This window comes from Anomaloglossus baeobatrachus, chromosome 2, assembly GCF_048569485.1.
Source record: "Anomaloglossus baeobatrachus isolate aAnoBae1 chromosome 2, aAnoBae1.hap1, whole genome shotgun sequence".
Taxonomy (NCBI): Eukaryota; Metazoa; Chordata; class Amphibia; order Anura; family Aromobatidae; genus Anomaloglossus; species Anomaloglossus baeobatrachus.
In genome coordinates this window covers 709479459-709501857 of record NC_134354.1, presented here as the reverse complement: position 1 = coordinate 709501857, position 22399 = coordinate 709479459, and the positions used below count along the sequence as shown (strand labels likewise).

At 44.5% G+C, this 22399-nt stretch overlaps 1 protein-coding gene across 1 annotated transcript in view; it reads left to right on the top strand.

Annotated features, from left to right (window-relative positions):
• FREM2 (FRAS1 related extracellular matrix 2) overlaps positions 1-22399 on the top strand; it is a 374871-nt gene that overhangs the window by 51708 nt on the left and 300764 nt on the right. The gene's annotated exons all lie outside the window — the stretch shown is intronic.

The following is a 22399-nucleotide window of genomic DNA, read 5'->3' as shown; positions in this document are numbered from 1 at the left end:
TGTGCGTCACTAACAATGTGACCCCGACGATAAAACATTAACGATATCATAGCGTGTAAAGCCCCCTTAATTCAACTATGTTCACTCCTGATTTGTTGACTTTGTTCATAGCCTTTTTAGCTGATTCTGCCAAGGATTGCAGGCACAATATCTATTATGGAAACCCCAAAATGCCCTATTAAAGTCAATACGGTCAGTCAGGTGCCATCAGTAGCCATCATGCGGCACCATTTTTGTTGTTCCAATCTAATTTCAGAACAATGGAAAAAGTAATGTAGGTGTCAACATACTGTGAAAGGATTTTGCAGTAAATATAAATTATTGGTAAATTCCTAAAATAGGTCCCATTCCGGCAAGCGCCCCTTGTTGAATATGCCATACGTGGCTGCAAGTGCCATCTAAGATGATCACTAGTTGACGCAGTTAAAGGGAACCAATCATCAGGATTTTCGTATATAAGCTAAAGCCAGGGCTATACTGGCACTATCAGGCTGAGTCTATACATACCTGTAGTGGTAGCTCGGATGTTTAGGTTTGAAATCTAAGAAAGTAAAGTTTATAAAATCGCCAGCTTCTTGAGTAACAGCAGCTGAGGATCAGATATCTAGGGGGGTATTTAGAGTTATCCCCTCCCCTGTTAGTATTAGCATAAGTATACAAACGATTCACTTTTTCCCTTGCAGGACCTGTGTGAGGTCATACCCATGTGACTAGAAAGGGCGGGGCCTCAGCCAACAGAAAATGTTGCTTCATGGTATCAGTTTTGTTGGCTGAGGCCCTGTCCCTTCTGGTCACATGGGTATGACCTCACACAGGTCCTGCAAGGGAAAAAGTGAATTGTTTGTATAATACTTATGCTAATTCTAACAGGGGGAGGGGATAACTATGAATACCCCCAGATATGATCTGCTCCTCAGCTGCTGTCACTCAAGAAGCTGGTGAATTTATAAACTTTACTTTCTTGGATTTCAAAACCTATATATCCAGCTGACCACTACAGGTATGTATAGACTCAGCCTGATAGTGCCAGTATAGCACTGGCTTTAGCTTATATACGAAAATCCTGGTGATTGGTTGCCTTTAACTTTTGTAGTCAATGACTATCTAAAAGGGTATTTCCACCATTTCCGGTGTGTCAGGGATAGAATAAGGAAGCAAAGATCTACATGGACTTGGCAAAGTAAGAACAGGAGCTGTGGGGATCACTGATAGAACAATTGCTTCCCTTTTTTTGAGCACATCAGGCCATTGAAACAATATAATAGGTAAACGTGTATATATAAAGACAAGAGAAAGTAAACAGGGTGTGTGAATAATTGCTCCAAGTTATGAAAGTATGGGAGTCTCACAAAGGGAGAACTAAGCCAGTGCAAACAAGTAAGCAGACTGAGATGTAAAATCAAATAACAACCTCACAGAATCATGATATTATGTTTAGTCCACCTGTAAGCAATGCATGAGAATAGTTACCATTAGTGTTGAGCGGATCCGAACTGTAAAAATCCGGATCCACGTGGTTTCAGCGTCCGATCCGGGTCCGACCCGGGCGCGGGAATCCGGCACGATCCGGATCCGTTTTTTTTCTCTCTCTCTCTCCCATTCACATACATGGGTCCGGGTTCGGGATCGGATCCAGACTTCTTTTCCAACCCGCGACGGATCCGCCGGACCCGGATTATTAGAAGTCCGCTCAACTCTAGTTACCATATATATGTGCTCCAGGGACGCCCAGGAGGCATTTCACAGTCATATTGACAATGAGGCCAAATAGGTTATTATTATCTATCTCTATAACTTTCATTGCCGTTTAAAAATGCATGCAAAAACGCAACAAAAACACAGCAAATCTGAAATCATTTTTATACCTGAATTTTTATAGCGTTTTTGACTAACTTCATTGAAGTTAATGGGTGAAAAAACAATGCAAAAATGCTAAAAGAATTGACTTGGTGCAGATTATTTTCTGAATCTGCAAGTCACAAATAAGCAACGTGCGCATGAAACTTCAGGATTGTCATTGACTTTACTATCATCGGGATTCTCTTCAGGTTTTGTGACAAAGCTGGACTCAATAAGGCATAAAAAAGTGACAAAAACGCAATTTGTTGTGAATTCTGATATGTGACAATAGCGCATTTTTCTGTCATTGCACAATGTTCCCATGCTGAATGTCAGGAATGTCTGGATAGAATTTTAAGTGGCTGCATAGGTAAACCAAGGATAAATTATTAAAGCAATAAGGTAATTATGTATTTTAGGTAGACTTACCTTTTCATTACTGCATGAAGATGACCACGTCCTCCCCTGACCCTAATAATGGGCTGTCAGAAAGCCAGAAAAGGATTCAGATTATGATTCTCAGAGGCGGACTAGTTAGATCTTTATCCAGTTTGGACACAGATATGTGTGGACAAACTGAACAATTATCCTGCTTCAGATGACAGATCAGCCAATGTGTTCCAGTTTATCCCTATCACCAAGGCTTAAGGGCGGCGTCACACGGTACGATATATCGGGCGATATGTCGTCGGGGTTACGGATTCCATGATGCACATCGTTAGAGATATCGTAGTGTGTGACAGCTACGAACGACTGTGAGCGAGCAAAAATACTCACCTTATCGTTGCTCGTTGACACGTCGTCGTTGTTCGTCGTTCCCGAGGCAGCACACATCGCTCTGTGTGACACCCCATAAACGACGAACACAGCTTACCTGCGTCCCGCCGGCAATGCGGAAGGAAGGATGTGGGCGGGATGTTACGTCCCGCTCATCTCTGCCCCTCCGCTTCTATTGGCCGGCCGCTTAGTGACGACGCAGTGATGTCGCTATGACGCGAACGCACCTCCCCCTTGAGGGAGGGATTGTTCGGCCGTCACAGCAACGTCGCTGACAAGGTATGTGCGTGTGACGCTGCCGTAGCGATAATGTTCGCTACGGCAGCGATCACAACATATCGCTGGAACGACGGGGGCGGGTGTTATTGCTCACGACATCGCTAGCAATCGCTAGCGATGTCGCAACGTGTAAAGTACCCTTTACATTCACGTCTGGAGTTTGATCATGGGATCTTCATGCTAGAAAAGGTACAGAAAACATATTGAAGATATTCCAAAATCATTAGGTTACTATGAGGAATACAAATTGAATGTAAACGTGGACGTGCCATTACAATGGACCAGGGCCGACAAGACATATGCATTATAATAAGGCCTATGTTTGGAGTTGTTATGTTTATCTATAATACTAGTGTCATTTTTTATGGCAGAAGGACATTTGGAGCCCCCTTGGGCACTGCAGTCTCAGTGAGACTCTGTACAACCTACAGCTACTCCCATGTTCCCATGTAGAATATATTTAAGATCAGATAAATATTGCACAGAGCATAATCCAGGAAAGATACATACAGTTATACTTAAAAGTTTACATACCCTGGCAGATCTTTTGCTTTCTTGGCCTTTTTTTCAGAGAATGGAAATGATAACATAAAATCTTTTTTTTTTCACTCGTCATTAGTGGTTGGGTGCAGCCATTTATTGTTAAACTTATATGTTTTCTCTTTTTAAATCAGAATGACAACCAAAAACATCCAATTGACCCTGATCAAAAGTTCACATACCCCAGTTCTTAATACCGTGTATTGCCCCCTTTAACATCAATGACAGCTTGAAGTCTTTTGTGGTAGTTGTGGATGAGGCTCTTTATTTTCTCAGATGGTAAAGCTGCCCATTCTTCTTGGCAAAAGAACTCCATTTCCTTTAAATTCCTGGGCTTTCTTGCATGAACTGTGAGCTTGAGTTCTCCCCAGAGTGGCTCAATTATATTGAGGTCAGGAGACTGAGATGGTTGCTCCAGAACCTTCACTTTGTTTTGCTGTAGCCAATAACAGGTCGACTTGGCGTTGTGGTTTGGATCGTTGTCATGTTGGAACGTCCAAGTACATCCCATGCGCAGCTTCCGTGCTGATGAGTGCATATTTGCCTCCAGTGTTTGCTAATAACGTGCTGCATTCATCTGTCCTTCAACTATGACCTACTTTCCTGTGCCTTTGTAGCTCACACATCCTCACATCATCAGCGATCCACCTCCGTGCTTTACACTAGGAATGGTGTTCCTTTCATCATTGGCCTTTTTAACACCTCTCCAAATGTAACGTTTATGATTGTGGCCAAAAAGTTTGATTTTGGTCTCATCATTCCATATTACCTTGTTCCAGAAATTTGGAGGCTTGTCTCTGTGCTGTTTGGCGTATTGTAGGCGAGATACTTTGTGGCATTTGCGCAGTAATGGCTTTCTTCTGGCGATTCAACCATGTAGCCCATTTTTCTTCAAGTGCCTCCTTGTGCATCTTGAAACAGCCACACCGCTAGTTTTCAGTGAGCCCTGTATTTCAGCTGATGTTATTTGTGGGAACAATTTTCCTGGCAGTTGTGGCCAATATTTTTGTTGGTCTTCCTGATGGTGGTTTGGTTTTTACAGTGCCCTTGATTTTCCATTTGTTAATCACAGTTTGAATACTGCTGACTGGCATTATCAATTCCTTGGATATCTTTTTGTATCCTTTTCCTGTTTTATACAGGTAAGCTATCTTTTCCCGTAGATCCATTGACAGTTTTTTTGCTTTCCCCACAATCCAGAAATGTCAGTGGCTGGATAATGCTGCTTTCACACCTCCGGTTTTTGCTATGCGGCACAATCCGGCACTTTGCAGGAAAATCGCAACCGTTTTTTTTTGCTGCCGGTTGCGATTTTCCTGCATAGACTTTAATTAGTGCCGCATTGTGCCGCATGGTCTTGCGTTCCGTCCGGTTTTTGCCGCATGCGGCAGATTTAGCCGATGCGGCGGCCGGATGGAACGTTGCCTGGCACGTTTTTTCGTGCGGCAAAAAAAACCGCATCGCGCCGCATTCGGCCGATGCGGCGCATTTTTCAATGAAAGCCTATGGCGGCCGGATGCGGCGCGATGCGGCAATAACCGCATCCGGCCACCGCATGCGGTTTTTGCCACTGCGCATGCTCAGTAGCATGCCGCAAGCGGCAAAAACCGGACTGGCCGCAAAGGAAAAACTTATGCAAAGGATGCGGTGTTTTCACCGCATCCGTTGCATAGCTTGCACAGCCGGATTGAGCCGCAGAGCTCAAGCCGGATTGAGCCGCAGAGCTCAAGCCGGATGTGTGAAAGTAGCCTTAGGATGCAAGAGTCTGTCTGGATCCCAGAAACTCACTCAGCTTCTATGCACACACACTGATTACAAGCAAACAGGTCGCAGGTGAGGATGTTACCTTTATTAGCCATTCAAACCATTTGTGTTGCCTTCTGTGCATGTTATCAGGCCAAAATCACCAGGGTATGGGAACTTTTGATAAGGCTCATTTGGATTTTTTGGTTGTCATTATGATTTAAAAAGAGAAAACAGAGTAGTTGACAATAAATGGCTTCACCCAACAACTAACCATGAGTGGAAAGAAAATTTTTGTGTTGTCATCATTCATATTCTCTGAAAAAAGGCAAAGAAAGCAAAAAATCTGCCGGGTTATGTAAACTTTTGAGCACAACTGTATATACAGAATTAATTCTGAATATATTTAAAGGGTTTGTCACTCTATATAACTGTAAACCTATGAATCCTCACAGCGGGCAATGTGTGTGTCAGGATTCTTCGGTGTCGGGTGTGTGGTCACATGCTGACTAAACTTGAGCAGTCTTGCTCAATACAAGGGAATTGAGCCAGTTCGTACACATCTAGTCGATCTGTGGCCGAAAGTATACAAATTGCATACTGTGCGCTGGGAGGATTCACAAGTCTGCAGGCACATAGAGTGACTGCAGACTTGTGCTCCAAGCCTGGGGAAAGCCTTTAATAGAGTATATCTATACATTAACAAATTGTTGGTTTTTTTTGCAAGTGCAGATATGGCCAACAGGTCAGTTAGGGGTACCTTGCGCGCTGCGACATCGCTACTGCGATATCGTCGGGGTTCAAATCGAAAGTGTCGCACATCCGGCGCCGGTAACGACGTCGCAACGTGTAAAGCCTAGATGCGCTGATAAACGATCGCAAAAGCGTCGAAAATCGGTGATCTGTGTAGCGTCGTTCATTTTCATAATGTCTCACCATTAGGAGTTACGATGTTGTTCCTCGTTCCTGCGGCAGCACACAGCGGTGTGTGTGAAGCCGCAGGAGCGAGGAACATCTCCTTACCTCCGTCCCGCCTGCAATGAGGAAGGAAGGAGGTGGGCGGGATGTTTACGTCCCACTCATCTCCGCCCCTCCACTTCTATTGGCCGCCTGCCGTGTGACGTCGCTGTGACGCCGCACGACCCGCCCCTTTAGGAAGGAGGTGGGTCGCCGGCCAGAGCGACGTCACAGAGCAGGTAAGTCCGTGTGAAGTTGCCGTAGCGATAATGTTCGCTATGGCAGCTAGCACCAGATATCGCAATGTGCGACGGGGGCGGGTACTATCGCGCTCGCCATCGCTAGCCGATGCTAGCGATGTCGCAGCATGCAAAGTACCCCTTAGGGTCAGCTCCCGAAACCACAAAAAAACTGAAGCGCACTGCTAGGCAGGCAGAAGCTCTGAGCTCAGGAGGCAGAGACACAGGCTTACTAGAAAGTCTGAGTCCGTTCAGCGATCTCTGCACATGCTCATGCAGCCACTGAGTGCTTCTGCCTCCTGAGCTCAGCGCTTCTGTTTGCTGAGCTGTACACTTCTGAACAGTATTGAGATATCAATGGGGGTCTCTGGATCCAAACCACCAGCGATTTGAAGGACCTACAATGTTTATATGTAAATGTGTTAAAGTGTACGTACATTTTTAGGCCGGAGTCACACTTGCGAGAAACTCGCAAAAGTCTCGCATCACACCACCTGGCACGGCCGCACACTCTCCTGACAGGAGCAGGTCGGCTGCATGTATTTCTATGCAGCTGAGACACTCGTGTCCAGAGAGCGGCAGGCCATGCCGAGTGATGTGATGCGAGAACCACGCGGGTCTCTCACAAGTGTGACTCCTGCCTTACTTATATGATCTACTATGATCTTGAACTGGCCATAAAAGGACCTCTTGCTTTGATAAGCTGGAAACTCTTGTGTTTGAAGTCTATTTTCAAGTCTAATTGTTATTTGAACAGTTTACCCTCTTTAGATGTCCTCCTCATTCCATATCAGGCTTCCAATGAGCTGTTTACAACATGGGTGTTGTCATGTTGTGGTTACAAAAGGCTAATATTTTGGGGATAAAGCAGGAAAACAAAACAATAAGTTCACAAATTTTATACAATGGATGGCTTATCCATTGTTATTTTTAGTAGTTTATTTTTTAGTCTACTTGGTCTCAATAAACCACTAAGGGACCAGAATTAAGGCCCCTTTACACACTGAGACTTTCTAGCGATCCCACCAGCGATCCCAACCTGGCCGGGATCGCTACAAAGTCTCTGGTGAGCTGTCAAACAGGCAAACCAGGCCAACGACGCAACAGCGATCTGCAGAACGACCTAGCTGGTCATTGGGGACGTTGTAAAGCAGCTTTTTGAAAGGGAAGTCGCTAACGAAGTCGCTGTAAAGTCCTTTTACACACTGAGACTTTCTAGCGATCATGCTGCACAGCGGGAAACAAAGGACCAAAGAATGGTCCTGAACGATTTGTAGCGATCACAACTTCACAGCAGGGGCCAGGTCGCTGATGTGTTTCACACACTGCAATGTCGCTGGGGAGGTCGCTATTACGTCACAAAACCGGTGACGGTACAGCGATGTCGTTTGCGATGTTGCCGTGTGTAAAGCCACCTTTAGAGTCAGTTAAAGCATCCATACACAGTAAATAGCTGTCTAGGTGGCTGTCTCAGCCAAATCCTCCATACACAGGAATGCTTTGCTTCTCTACGAGAGGGCCTGTGTCTCATCAGACATCTCCATGGAAAGCTGAAGGGTCCATCTTAGAAATTCCAACCTCCTAATCCTTATGTCCTCCAACATCATCTATTGGCGAAAGTCTGGAGCTCCTCATACATATGAGAATGTTTGCCGATCCTGACGATATCAGTAGGTTTGGCAGACTTTAGTTGACTGTGTACTTTTTCCCAGGTCTGATTTTTATCCCTGCTTAATCAGGATTCTGGATAGATTTCTGCAGTTCTCAGCTGCGCATGTGAAGATGACCCTTGCTTACATATATCCTCTGGAGGTAGCGACACTTTGATGATTTACATGCTGAATATATAACGTTATCAATTGAGCTCTGGGCAAAGTAATGAAATTCACTCATCAATCAGGACCAAAAAGTCAGAAGACGCTTGATAGGCAGCTGTGCTTGAGGGCCATAATCTTCTCTAGTACACTCACTCCGCCACCTGACACCAGGGCTGATCTGGCGTTTTATCTCGCTCTGTTCAGGCTTGTTGTCCATAGTCATATATTAATCTGATACTCGTGTAAGAAATTGCTCAGCCAGACGTATACACGATGATGTCACAGGGATCCTATGATTTATCTAAGTGATGACACCCACATTTCCTATCTGGTTTGCCGACTCTACAGCATATTGGCCATTCTGTGTTATGTCTTTGTGATGCTTTATGTATTTTGTGTAGAACCAAAAATCTAATAAAACAAACTTTGTCTTGACCAAATACCTGTTTCACTTGGTCAAACAGTAAAGTGACATGTTATTTTCATACATTATTAGATCCCTTCAGGATCAAGAAGACATGAATGCTTACCAGTGTTGACTACTGTCAGAGTTTTACAGCAACATAATTAAAAAGTAGCACTGAAAATACCTACAAAATGTGCAAACTGTTATGTCACAAAAATATTAGAAGCAGATCAGTCGCCAGGTTTCACCATATAAATTGTTTGGATTTTTTTTTACCTATTGAGGCTGTTATACTTACATAGGAAATATTTTACAGAATGTCTTTCTAATCCTGATATGACCATGAGAATTATGAGTTAGAGAGAGCTCATGAGTCTAAGGGGCACTTTGCACGCTGCGACATCGCAGGCCGATGCTGCAATGCCGAGCGCGATAGTGCCCGCCCCCGTCGCAACTGCGATATCCTTGTGATAGCTGCCGTAGCAAACATTATTGCTACGGCAGCTTCACATGGACTCACCTGTCCTGCGACCGTCGCTCTGGCCAGCGACCCGCCTCCTTATTAAGGTGGGCGGGTCGTGCGGCGTCACTGCGACGTCACACGGCAGGCGGCCAATAGGAGCGGAGGGGCGGAGATGAGCAGGATGTAAACATCCCGCCCACCTCCTTCCTTCCGCATATCCTACGGAAGCCGCAGTGACGCCGGTAGGAGATGTTCCTCGCTCCTGCGGCTTCACACACAGCGATGTGTGCTGCCGCAGGCGCGAGGAACAGCATCGGACTGTCGCGTAATTATGGATTACGCCGACGCTGCACCGATGATACGATTACGACGCTTTTGCGCTCATTAATCGTATCATCGAGCCTTTACACACTACGATGTCGCATGCGATGCCGGAAGTACGTCATTTTCAATTTGACCCCACCGACATCGCACCTGCGATATCGTAGTGTGCAAAGCCCGCCTTAGTGTATTGAGTCTCCACACACCCAGCTGGACTGAAAGCTGCAGCTTGTACTGAGCAGTATGAGATCTCAGCAGCAGCTGAGAGAAGGGACACTGAGGAGCTGCCAATTAGAGTAGGTTGGTGGAGATTGTATTTATATTTTCGTAAAGGATTATGCAGTCATTCTGACATGCATTTTCACAGTAGGTATTTAAAGAGGTTGTCCACTACTTTTACATTAATGGCCTATCCTTAGGATAGGTCATTAATGTCTGATTGTCTGGGGTCTGACACCCCACACCCTCGCCGATCAGCTGTTCTCGGTCCTGGCGGTGGAAATGCTGAGCTCTCGAGCTGCTCTATCTTCTGATAGCAACCACAGCTGGGTACTGCACATCCACTTCCTAGTGATTAGAATGGGAGGTGCATGTGCAGTACCTGGCCACAGCCACTATCAGAAGATGGAGCAGCTCCGAAACTGAGCGTTTTCGGCTGCCTGCGGCCGGGACCGAGAACAGCTGATTGGCCAATCCTCGCTGATCAGACATTGATGACCTATCCTAAGGCTAGACCATGAATGTAAACGTAGTGGACAACCCCTTTAAGCCTCATCATTGGCATGTGGAGTCTTTATATATCCTCCACACTGAACCATACCAAAATGTATACGGTAGCTAGTGTTGTCATCGTGCCTGCTGAGATTCAGACTCAGAGCCTGAATGCTGCAGCAGGGGGTTGGTGCCTCCACTACAACATTCTGTCAATGCGGTTTTTTTTTAACTTTGGAATTGTGATGGCAGGCGCATGGTCGGCCTTTAGGGGGTGGTTATGTCCCTGACTAGAAGTCAGACCCCCTGATAAATAGGCTTATAAGGAGTCCAGCATAAATAGTACCTGTAAATTAAAAAAATATGCATAAGAACATGTTTATTTTATTATTTTATTTCCTGAATTGTATGTTTGAGTATATATATATATATATATATATATATATATATATATATATATATATATATATATGGTCTGTGCTGTGTGTGTGTGTATATATATATATATATATATATATATATATGGTCTGTACTGTGTGTATATATATATATATATATATATGGTCTGTACTGTGTGTGTATATATATATATATATATATATATATATATATATATACACACAGTACAGACCAAACGTTTGGACACACCTTCTCATTCAAAGAGTTTTCTTTATTTTCATGACTCTGAAAATTGTAGATTCACATTGAAGGCATCAAAGGTATGAATTAAAACATGTGGAATGAAATACTTAACAAAAAAGTGTGAAACAACTGAAAATATGTCTTATATTTTAGGTTCTTCAAAGTAGCCATCTTTTGCTTTGATTACTGCTTTGCACACTCTTGGCATTCTCTTGATGAGCTTCAAGAGGTAGTCACCGGAAATGGTCTTCCAACAGTCTTGAAGGAGTTCCCAGAGATGCTTAGCACTTGTTGGCCCTTTTGCCTTCACTCTGCGGTCCAGCTCACCCCAAACTATCTCGATTGGGTTCAGGTCTGGTGACTGTGGAGGCCAGGTCATCTGGCGTAGCACCCCATCACTCTCCTTCTTAGTCAAATAGCCCTTACACAGCCTTTAGGTGTGTTTGGGGTCATTGTCCTATTGAAAAATAAATCATGGTCCAATTAAACGTTAACCGCTGCAAAATGTTGTGGTAGCCATGTTGGTTCAGTATGCCTTCAATTTTGAATAAATCCCCAACAGTGTCACTAGCAAAGCACCCCCACACCATCACACCTCCTCCTCCATGCTTTATGGTGGGAACCAGGCATGCAGAGTCCATCCTTTCACCTTCTCTGCGTCGCACAAAGACACGGTGGTTGGATCCAAAGATCTCAAATTTGGACTCATCAGACCAAAGCACAGATTCCACTGGTCTCATGTCCATTCCTTGTGTTCTTTAGCCCAAACAAGTCTCTTCTGCTTGTTGCTTGTCCTTTGCCGTGGTTTCCTAGCGGCTAATTTTACCATGAAGGCTTGCGGCAAAAAGTCTTATCTTACCAGTTGTTCTAGAGATGCGTCTGCTGCTAGAACTCTGTGTGGCATTGACCTGGTCTCTAATCTGAGCTGCTGTTAACCTGCGATTTCTGAGGCTGGTGACTCGGATAAACTTATCCTCCGCAGCAGAGGTGACTCTTGGTCTTCCTTTCCTGGGGCGGTCCTCATGTGAGCCAGTTTCTTTGTAGCGTTTGATGGTTTTTGCCACTGCACTTGGGGACACTTTCAAAGTTTTCCCAATTTTTAGGACTGACTGACGTTTATTTCTTAAAGTAATGATGGCCACTCCTTTTTCTTTACTTAGCTGCTTTTTTATTGCCATAATACAAATTCTAACAGTGTATTAAGTAGGACTATCAGCTGTGTATCCACCAGACTTCTGCACAACACAACTGATGGTCCCAACCCCAAAAAGGTAGGGATATTTGGCTTTTGGGTGAAATTTCAAGATGATCCTAAGATTCACTCTTAAGGCCACTTTACACACACAGATAAATCTTTGGCAGATCTGTGGTAGCAGTGAAATCATGGACATATTGTTCCATTTGTACACAGCCACAAACCTGGCACTGATTGTCCACAATTTCACTGCAACCACAGATCTGCCGCAGATTTATCTGTGTGTGTAAAGTGGCCTTTAGGCCTAAGACATACGGCGAGAAAATCGGTGCGAGTGGAGTGCTATAAAACATAGCATTCCACTCGGACCAATGTTAGCCTGTGTGTCAGTGCACGTGAGCAATAATTTTCTCAGCCCTAATCGGACCGAGAAAACAATCGCAGCATGCTGCGGGTGCAATGCAAGACTCTTTTCTCTCATACCCATTCAAGTGAATGGGGGGAGAGAAAAATCACACTGCACTCGCGGTACACTGGTGTACCGCGCGTGCAGAGCGAGATTCACAATGGCAGGCTACGGAGGAGAGAGGGAGCGAAATTCCTCCCTCCCCTCTTTCGTGCCGGTCCGCCCCTCGCAGCTGAGGTCCGCTCGCACAGTCGGACCTCAGTCGCATGGATACTAGCATGACACTTGGCTTCTGCTGTGCTGCCAGCGCGAGCCGAGTGTCATGCGAGCATTGCACTAGTGCCCCGTGTGGCCCCGGCCTAACCTTTTTAGTTAAACTTAATGAACTTTTGGATGCGCATGTCCAACAGTTCAATGTTTCAGTACTTTTTGCACATCTTGCTGCTCTTTAAAGGCAAAATACACAAAAGCTGTTTGATCCATGAATTGCCCAATAAATTTCGAGGTTCAATTAGAATTGGTATTTAAACACCCTTCCTCATCATGCTGCAGGCACATTTAAGGGCGGTGAGAGGCCCCCAAGTGTCTCGTCAGACCATTTGAAACCGTTTACATCAGCGTGGTCTGCCTGCTAGACGACGTTCATGGGGTACCTGACCGCACCACCAGGCGCAGGCGTCATTGTCTTGCTGGATGATGGACCAGTGGGCCTCAGTGCTGTCCACTGATGAAAGTCGAATCAAGCTGAGCAGAAATGATGGCCGTGTAGAGACTTCAAGGAGAGCGCTATACTCCAGCCACTGCTGTCACCAGACAAGTCTTTGGTGATGGTGGTGTTACAGTGTGGGCAGGTTTGTGTAGTCAACACGGAACGGCCCTACACTTTGTGAATGCTACAGTGACAGTCCCTTTTACTGAATAACATTAATCCAGTCATTGTGCCTCTGCACGAACAACACCGTCCTGATCTCATCTTTATGGACGACAATGCTCCAGCTCATTGAGGTCGCATCATTGGAGAACGGCTGCTGGACACTGGGGCACCTCAAATGGAGCGGCCTGCACTTTCTCCAGAGCTGACTCCCATAGAAAACAGCAGTAGACATCACTGTCAGCTGTAATTGATGCTCAAGATTGCATGACAAGTTGAGACAGTGACATTTTTGAGGGATATACCCACTACTGGTGTTGGCTTTTTTTTCAATAAGTTGTTTGAGATGAGGAAATTCCCAGTGCATGCTTCTAGCGCAGTGTTTCTCAACTCCAGTCCTCAAGACCCACCAACAGATCATGTTTTCAGGTTTCCCTCAATCAGGTTTTCAGGCTTTCATTAATGTTGCACAGGTGATGGAATTATTCCCTGTCTAATATTGAGGAAAACCTGAAAACATGATCTGTTGATGGGTCTTGAGGACTGGAGTTGAGAAACACTGTTCTAGCAGTAAAAATATCACTTTAGCATAAACTTTTCATGTTTAGCAGTGCGTGTGTGTATATATATATATATATATATATATATATACACACATATACAATTTGTATCCTGTCTCTGTGTAGCTTAAAGGGACTAAAAATAAAAATGCAGTCCAATCTGCAGGCATTATGTTATAGAGCCAGTGTCAGCCTAATACATCGGTACTTAGATTTTTGAGAAAGGATTTAGTATAACTTGTGTTTTAATAATTGAATCCTCTGTTCTTTCTGGGATTTTTAGTCCATTGGGCAGTCCTATCACTGACTGACAGCTATCTCTGTGTGCACGCTTATACAAAGAAAGCTGTGAATCACCGATAGGACTGAAAACTGCAGAAAGAGCAGAGGATTAAATGGTTAAAACACAAGTTATCCTGAATCTTTTCTCATAAAAACAAATATAAAACTTCTTCGCTCTCCCTGCTCTATAACACGGCCGCTGCAGAGTATACTTTATTTTCATAGTGACCCGTTTCCTTTAAGGTAGACATATGTCATGTATAGAGGTGTTGCTCATTTCACACTAGAGATAACACAAGATATACAGTGTGTCCACCCATATCCTGTCCACCGCCATTAACTTGAGAACGGCGGCTGCTATAGGAATAGAAGTGGTGTCTAGGTATAGTAAAGTAGCCATGCCCTACGCAATGAAACCACCTATAGCGCCACCTGGTGGAATTCATATTGAATTGATGATGCTCTACAATTTTTTAATTCACTTTTGTTCTCTATCTCGTTCCGTTTTTGAGATGAAAATGCTAACTCCGTTGCTTTCCACCAGGTGGCGCTATAGGTGGTTTCATTGCGTAGCGCATGGCTACTTTACTATACCTAGACACCACTTCTATTCCTATAGCTGCCGCCGTTCTCAAGTTAATGGCGGTGGACAGGATATGGGTGGACATACTGTATAATACGGATCAGCTGAAGGAATTTTTTATTTTTTCATTGATTTATTGGTTTGAATTTAATAATATTTACACATTTGTCATTAGAACATTTCCATTATTGTGCCTTGTGTGATTACATCGCTTCTCCATTTTACTAGCAGATGAAATACTATTGCTCCATTACTGGTAAAAGCTCTTAAAAGCAGCATTATAAATCATTTAGAGGATAATGTAAGTCTGGAAAGAAAGTAATAGATGACAAGCCATTAGTTATCTCGCGACACGACAGCCATACTCCTAAACAATTTGTCGTCTGCTGTTTCATGTCGGCACACAATGCTTATCTCTTCCTGGTCACTTTGTTCCACCTCTCCACCACAACAAGACTCCACATCAAAGCCTCATGATTCGTGGTTCAGGTAGATGTTGGCACAAGCTCAACCTCGCCAACATTTATTCCTGTGTTCCTGGGAGGGATCCAAGTCCTGCGAGAGTAAACACATTACTGGGAGAATTCAAGGACTCTTTTCCAAGTACACACAGGTTCTCGAAAATGCTTACTGAGACCTCTTATGTCTGCGTTCTTGAGTTTGTTTTGGTTCCTCGCAGCTGTAGCCTTAGTTTTGTGTCATTTGTTTGGCGGATATGTGTTGGAAATTAGTCATTTTTATTAATTTTTAGTTGGTATACAGTACAATTACTTTTTTTTCCCTCTCAATTTTTCTCTTGCCAACCTTATTGAAATCGGCTTATTCACATTAGAAACCATATGATTCATTGCTTGGCACGGTACAACATTAAGGAGGTTGGCCAAGTGTGGCTGTGAAGTGCCCTGCCAGATGCTCGCTCACACCTGCGCCTCTCGTCCAAATGCAATTAAAGGTTATTTAGTAATGTAATAATTAAATATATCTTGAAATTCTGGGTTGATTCCAGTCTTTAATAGACACATAAGAAAACTGGAAGAACATTACAGCTGCTGAATAAAAGAGACATAGAGTATTAACCCATTTCCGGTGCAATATACAGGGTTGGCCATTTATATGGATACACCTAAATAAAATAGGAATGGTTGGTGATATCAACTTCCTATTTGTGGTTCATTAGTATATGGGAGGGGGGAAACTTTTAAAGATGGGTTGTGACCAAGGCGGCTATTTTGAAGTCAGCCATTTTGAATCCAACTTTTTTTTTTCCAATGGGAAGAGGGTATCCGTTGTTTCACATGCTGCACATCTTGTATCTTCACAGCATAGACAATTACCTTCAGATGACCACAAAGATAAAAGTCTAAGGGGGTCAAATCCGGAGACCTTGGTGGCTATTCAACTGGCCCACAATGCCAGTCCACTTTCCAGGACACTGTTTATGTAGGAATGCTCGGACCTGACACCCACAATGTGGTGGTGCACTTAGACTTTTATCTTTGGGGTCATCTGAAGGCAATTGTCTATGCTGTGAAGATACAAGATGTGCAACATCTGAACCAACGGATACTGGAAGCCTGTGCTAGCATTTCTTCTGCAGTGTTGCTATCAGTGTGTCAAGAGTGGTTGAAGAGGGTTGCCCTGCAATCCAACATAATGAGCAGCACTTTGAACACATTTTATAAGTGGTCATAAAATTGTAAATAACTAATGAACAAATAAAGTTACGTTAAAACCAAGCACACCATTGTATTTCTTGTGAAATTCTCAATAAGTTTGATGTGTTAAATGACCCTCTTCCCATTAGAAAAAATAAAGTTGGATCCAAAATGGCCGACCAAAATTGCCGCCATGGTCACCACCCATCTTGAAAAGATTCCCCCCTCCCAAATACTAATGAGCCATAAACAGGAAGTTGATATCACCAACCATTCCAAATTTATTTAGGTGTATCCATATAAATGGCTCACCCTGTACATCACTAGGACGGCTAGTTAGACAGAGGCCAAAAAAGCGTCCTTCTGACCTTTATGGTATTATGCCAAAAAATGTTGTTTTGTTTTTTTTTTTTAATCTGTATAGTTTACCTGATGAAGCTCTCTAAAGGCTGAAACGCGTTGTCGTTTTTAAGAAAATAAAATATTATTAGCTTATACGGATTCCTGGATGATCCCCGGGAGCACGACACTTCCTATACTTCGCTTTATGACGTGATGTAATAGTTATCCTAAAAGAAAGGAATGGCATAGCATAGTGAACTACGCCATGCCGTCCAATAAAAAAATATATATACTGCGTCATGCATTTTTCTAACCTGTGATCCTATGGGTGACAGTTAAAGGGAACCTGTCACCACTTTTTTGACCTATAAGCTGCAGCCACCACCACCGGGCTCCTATATACAGTCATATGAAAAACTTTGGGCACCCCTATTAATGTTAACCTTTTTTCTTTATAACAATTTGGGTTTTTGCAACAGCTATTTCAGTTTCATATATCTAATAACTGATGGCCTCAGTAATATTTCTGGATTGAAATGAGGTTTATTGTACTAACAGAAAATGTGCAATCCGCATTGAAACAAAATTTGACTGGTGCAAAAGTATGGGCACCCTTATCAATTTCTTGATTTGAACAGTCCTAATTACTTTTTACTGACTTACTAAAGCAATAAATTGGTTTTGTAACCTCATTGAGCTTTGCACTTCATAGGCAGGTGTATCCAATCATGAGAAAAGGTATTTAAGGTGGCCACTTGCAAGTTGTTCTCCTATTATTATTATTATTTATTTATTTATAGAGCACCATTAATTCCATGGTGCTGTACATGAGAAGGGGTTACATACAGAATACATACACAAGTTGCAGTAGACAGACTAGTACAGAGGGAAGAGGGCCCTACCCTTGCGGGCTTACATTCTATAGGATTTTGGGGAGGAGACAGTAGGTGGGGTGTAGATTGGTCAGGCGGTGGCTCCGCTCGGTGGCCGGGCGGCAGCTCCGCTCGGTGGTCAGGCGGCGGCTCCGCTCGGTGGATGGGCGGCGGCTTCGCTCGGTTCTTATTTGAATCTCTTATGAAGAGTGGCATCATGGGCTCCTCAAAACAACTCTCAAATGATCTGAAAACAAAGATTATTCAACATAGTTGTTCAGGGGAAGGATACAAAAAGTTGTCTCAGAGATTTAAACTGTCAGTTTCCACTGTGAGGAACATAGTAAGGAAATGGAAGAACACAGGTACAGTTCTTGTTAAGTCCAGAAGTGGCAGGCCAAGAAAAATATCAGAAAGGCAGAGAAGAAGAATGGTGAGAACAGTCAAGGACAATCCACAGACCACCTCCAAAGACCTGCAGCATCATCTTGCTGCAGATGGTGTCACTGTGCATCGGTCAACAATACAGCGCACGTTGCACAAGGAGGAGCTGTATGGGAGAGTGATGCAAAAGAAGCCGTTTCTGCAAGCATGCCACAAACAGAGTCGCCTGAGGTATGCAAAAGCACATTTAGACAAGCCAGTTACATTTTAGAAAAAAGTCCTGTGGACTGATGAAACAAAGATTGAGTTGTTTGGTCATACAAAAAGGCGTTATGCATGGAGACAAAAAAACACGGCATTCCAAGAAAAGCACTTGCTACCCACAGTAAAATTTGGTGGAGGTTCCATCATGCTTTGGGGCTGTGTGGCCAATGCCGGCACCGGGAATCTTGTTAAAGTTGAGGGTCGCATGGAGTCAACTCAGTATCAGCAGATTCTTGACAATAATAATCAGATATTTCAGCAAGACAATGATCCAAAACACTGCTCCAACTGTACTCAGGCATTCATTCATAGGAACAATTACAATGTTCTGGAATGGCCATCCCAGTCCTCAGACCTGAATATCATTGAAAATCTGTGGGATGATTTGAAGCGTGCTGTCCATGCTCAGCGACCATCAAACTTACCTGAACTAGAATTGTTTTGTAAACAGAAATGGTCAAATAAACCTTCATCCAGGATCCAGGAACTCATTAAAAGCTACAGGAAGCGACTAGAGGCTGTTATTTTTGCAAAAGGAGGATCTACAAAATATTAATGTCACTTTTATGTTGAGGTGCCCATACTTTTGCATCGGTCAAATTTTGTTTAAATGCGGATTGCACATTTTCTGTTAGTAAAATAGACCTCATTTGAATCCAGAAATATTACTCAGTCCATCAGTTATTAGATATATGAAACTGAAATAGCTGTTGCAAAAACCCAAATTGTTATAAAGAAAAAAGGTTAACATTAATAGGGGTGCCCAAACTTATTCATATGGCTGTACAGCATTCTAATATGCTGTGTATAAGAGCCCAGGCCGGGGGTATAACATAAAAAACACTTTATAATGCTTACCTAATAGTCGCGCTGTGGGCCTAATGGGTGTCTCCGTTGTCCGATGCTGGCGCCTCCTCTTTCGGCCATCTTCGTCCTTCTTCTGAAGCCTGGGTGCATGACGCGGCTACGTCATACACACTCGCCGGTCCTGCGCAGTTGCACTACAATACTTTGATCTGCCCTGCTCAGGACCTGAATGCCGGCGAGTGTGTATGATGTCGGACCCGTCATGCACCGCGGTTAGAGAAGAAGGAGAACAATGATGGTCAAAAGATGCGGCGCCGGCACCAGAGAACTAAGACGCCCATAAGGCCCTCAGTGCAACTGTTAGGTAAGTATTATAAAGTGTTTTTTATGTTATACCCACGGCCTGGGCTCTTATATACAGCATGATAGAATGCTGTATATAAGAGCCAGGTGGTGGTGGCCGCAGCTTATAGGCCAAAAAAGTGGTGACAGGTTCCCTTTAATATTGTATGGTGTCTGACACAGGCACTGTTAAATTGCTATGTCCGTTAGCTTTTCATTATCATCAGAAAAACAGATGCCACTTTGAGTGATTCATCTCTATGACAGATGACTATGGTGGCATCCATCACCCATAAGCAATAATGGCACCCGTTGTACATAAACATCATTAAATGGTGCAATTATAGCCCATATGAAACAGCCATCCATCACAGCCTCGATTTAAAGGGAATGTGTCAGCAGGTTTTTGATATGTAATCTGAGAAATATGTTCCCCTCAGATTACTTTGCAAAAACCTACTGACTGATTCCCTTTAAGACATATGATGGGAGCTTTTCCCCATGTATGTCCTGAATGTAAATTGAAAACTAGATGTGAATTACCCATCTATTGCCCCTCTGATTTCTACCTAAATGTCTAAATTGTTGTCCCATTGTAAAAAATGATAGCACATCTCTGGAATTTGTCACAATATTCAAATTGTTAGATGCAAAGTGCCTGAACCCCCACCCAATGCATATTTTTCCTGCACAGTGGCACTTTTTGACCACCGTCTGTGTAGGGGACTGCGAAGGAGTCATAGTACGAAATCAATGCCACAGCAACTTCACTCTCAGAATCCTGGGGGTCTCACAACTCCTCCTGACTCCTGAACAAATGTCTTTGTACGCTGCATTTACACTTTTAAAACATTTATTTTATTAAGAATTTATGTTATAGAGCAGGGGTGGGCAATTTTCCAATGGGGCCGCATGAGAAATTGGGATGGTTTTAGAGGGCCGGACTAATATAATAAACTCAGTTTTACCCAATACTGTATATAGTATATACATTAACCCTCCATAAACAAACAGTAAGTTAAACAATACAAAGATTCAATGAAAATATGGAGGTCAGAGGGAGCATACATACTGGCCCTGGTGGCCAGTGGAGAGCTTACATACTGTCCCTGGTGACCAGTGGAGAGCATACATACTGGCCCTGGTGGCCAGTGGAGAGCATACATACTGGCCCTGGTGGCGAGTGGGGAGCATACATACTGGCCCTGGTGGCGAGTTGGGAGCATACATACTGGCCCTGGTGGCCAGTGTAGAGGATACATACTGGACCTGGTGGCCAGTGGAGAGCATACATACTGGCCCTGGTGGCGAGTTGGGAGCATACATACTGGCCCTGGTGGCCAGTGTAGAGGATACATACTGGCCCTGGTGGCCAGTGGAGAGCTTACATACTGGCCCTGGTGGCGAGTGGGGAGCATACATACTGGCTCTGGTGGCGAGTTGGGAGCATACATACTGGCCCTGGTGGCCAGTGTAGAGGATACATACTTGCCCTGGTGGCGAGTGGAGAGCATACATACTGGCGCTGGTGGCCAGTGGGCAGCATACATACTGGCCCTGGTGGCCAGTGGGGAGCATACATACTGGCCCTGGTGGCCAGTGGGAAGCATACATACTGGCCCTGGTGGCCAGTGGGGAGCATACATACTGGCCCTGGTGGCCAGTGGGAAGCATACATACTGGCCCTGGTGGCCAGTGAGGAGCATATATACTGGCCCTGGTGGCCTGGCCCTAGGGGTGCTAAGGGCACAGGCAGGCAGCACTGCAGCAGCAGAGCCTGAGGGCTCCTCTGGCTGCCTTCTCTGTGTCCCCTGTATGTCTGCTTCTTCTATTGCAGGCACAGGGGGACCTGAGAAGACACAAGTGCTGCTCCTCTGCTCCCCCCTCCTGCACTCACTGTGCACTGTCCTCCTGCACTCACACTGCTCCCCCCTCCTGCAAGCACTCTGCACTCTCCCTGCTGCTACTGATTCACATTACCTCCGTTTTTGAAGTGGCCGCTGTACAGATGAGCCGGTCACATGTGAGGATCCCTGGGTAGAAGGGGCAGGCAAAGGGGGCGTGGCCAGAATCAACAGCAGCAGGAGGGGACAAGGAAGGCATCCAAGGAGTGTGTGTGTCCAGCATTCAGAGGGGGCATGAACGACAGCAAAAGGGGCATGGCTAGCAGCATAGACGCCATGGAAGGCATCCAGAGACTGTGACCAGCATCCAGAGGGGCATAACTGGCAGCAAGAGGGGGCGTGACCGGCAGAGTGGGGGGCATGGCAGCTGCTTATCACTGCAGTGAGGGATACATAGCTTCCGGCAGCGAGAGCGGGACTGAGGCATAACATCGTAGATCAGGCCACGCCTCCATCTCTGAGCTAAGACGGGTGGGCCGGTCACAGACAGTAGGCGGGCCACATCTGGCCAGCGGGCCGCCCCTTGCCCAGGTCTGTTATAGAGGGTGTGTAAATAGATACTACGAGGGACCAGATTTGGAGAAAAATGTTATAATTGCAAAACTTGAATAGTTAGATAAGACAAGTGAGGTGAAAGGCCAGTCTGAAGAAATGATTTTTTAAGTTTTTTTTTTTACTTAAAACTGTGGTTATTGAGAATCAATCAAATTGTCCTGAGTAGAAATGGGCGAACCCACAGATTGGAATCGGTGGCAACCAGATTTAAAAAAAATACCCCGGTTGTGGACCGGACCTAATCCCACATATCTGCCCGGACTCCGATCCCAAATAAGTGTATGGGGACCCAAAGATTCTGCTTTAAAATGGTGGTAGAAAGAGCTAAGGGGATTAGAGCAGGAGTGTTATATTTACCAAGTCTACCACATGGCTGTAACACTACTTCTGGGGCTGCTCAATAACCCTTCTATATATGCACTGCTTCCCCCGCCCACCGTCAGTCATGGTGTGTGATTGGTTGCAGTCAGACCGTGCCCCCACCCTGTGTGACAGCGTGTGTGATTGCTTGGACTCAGACATGCTGTATGCATATTGTGGTGTAAAAATAAATAAATTGGCATAGGGTCCTCCCATATTGTGATACCCAGCACAGATAAAGCATATGGCTGTAGCTTCCAGCCGTGTTCTTATCTTTGCTGTG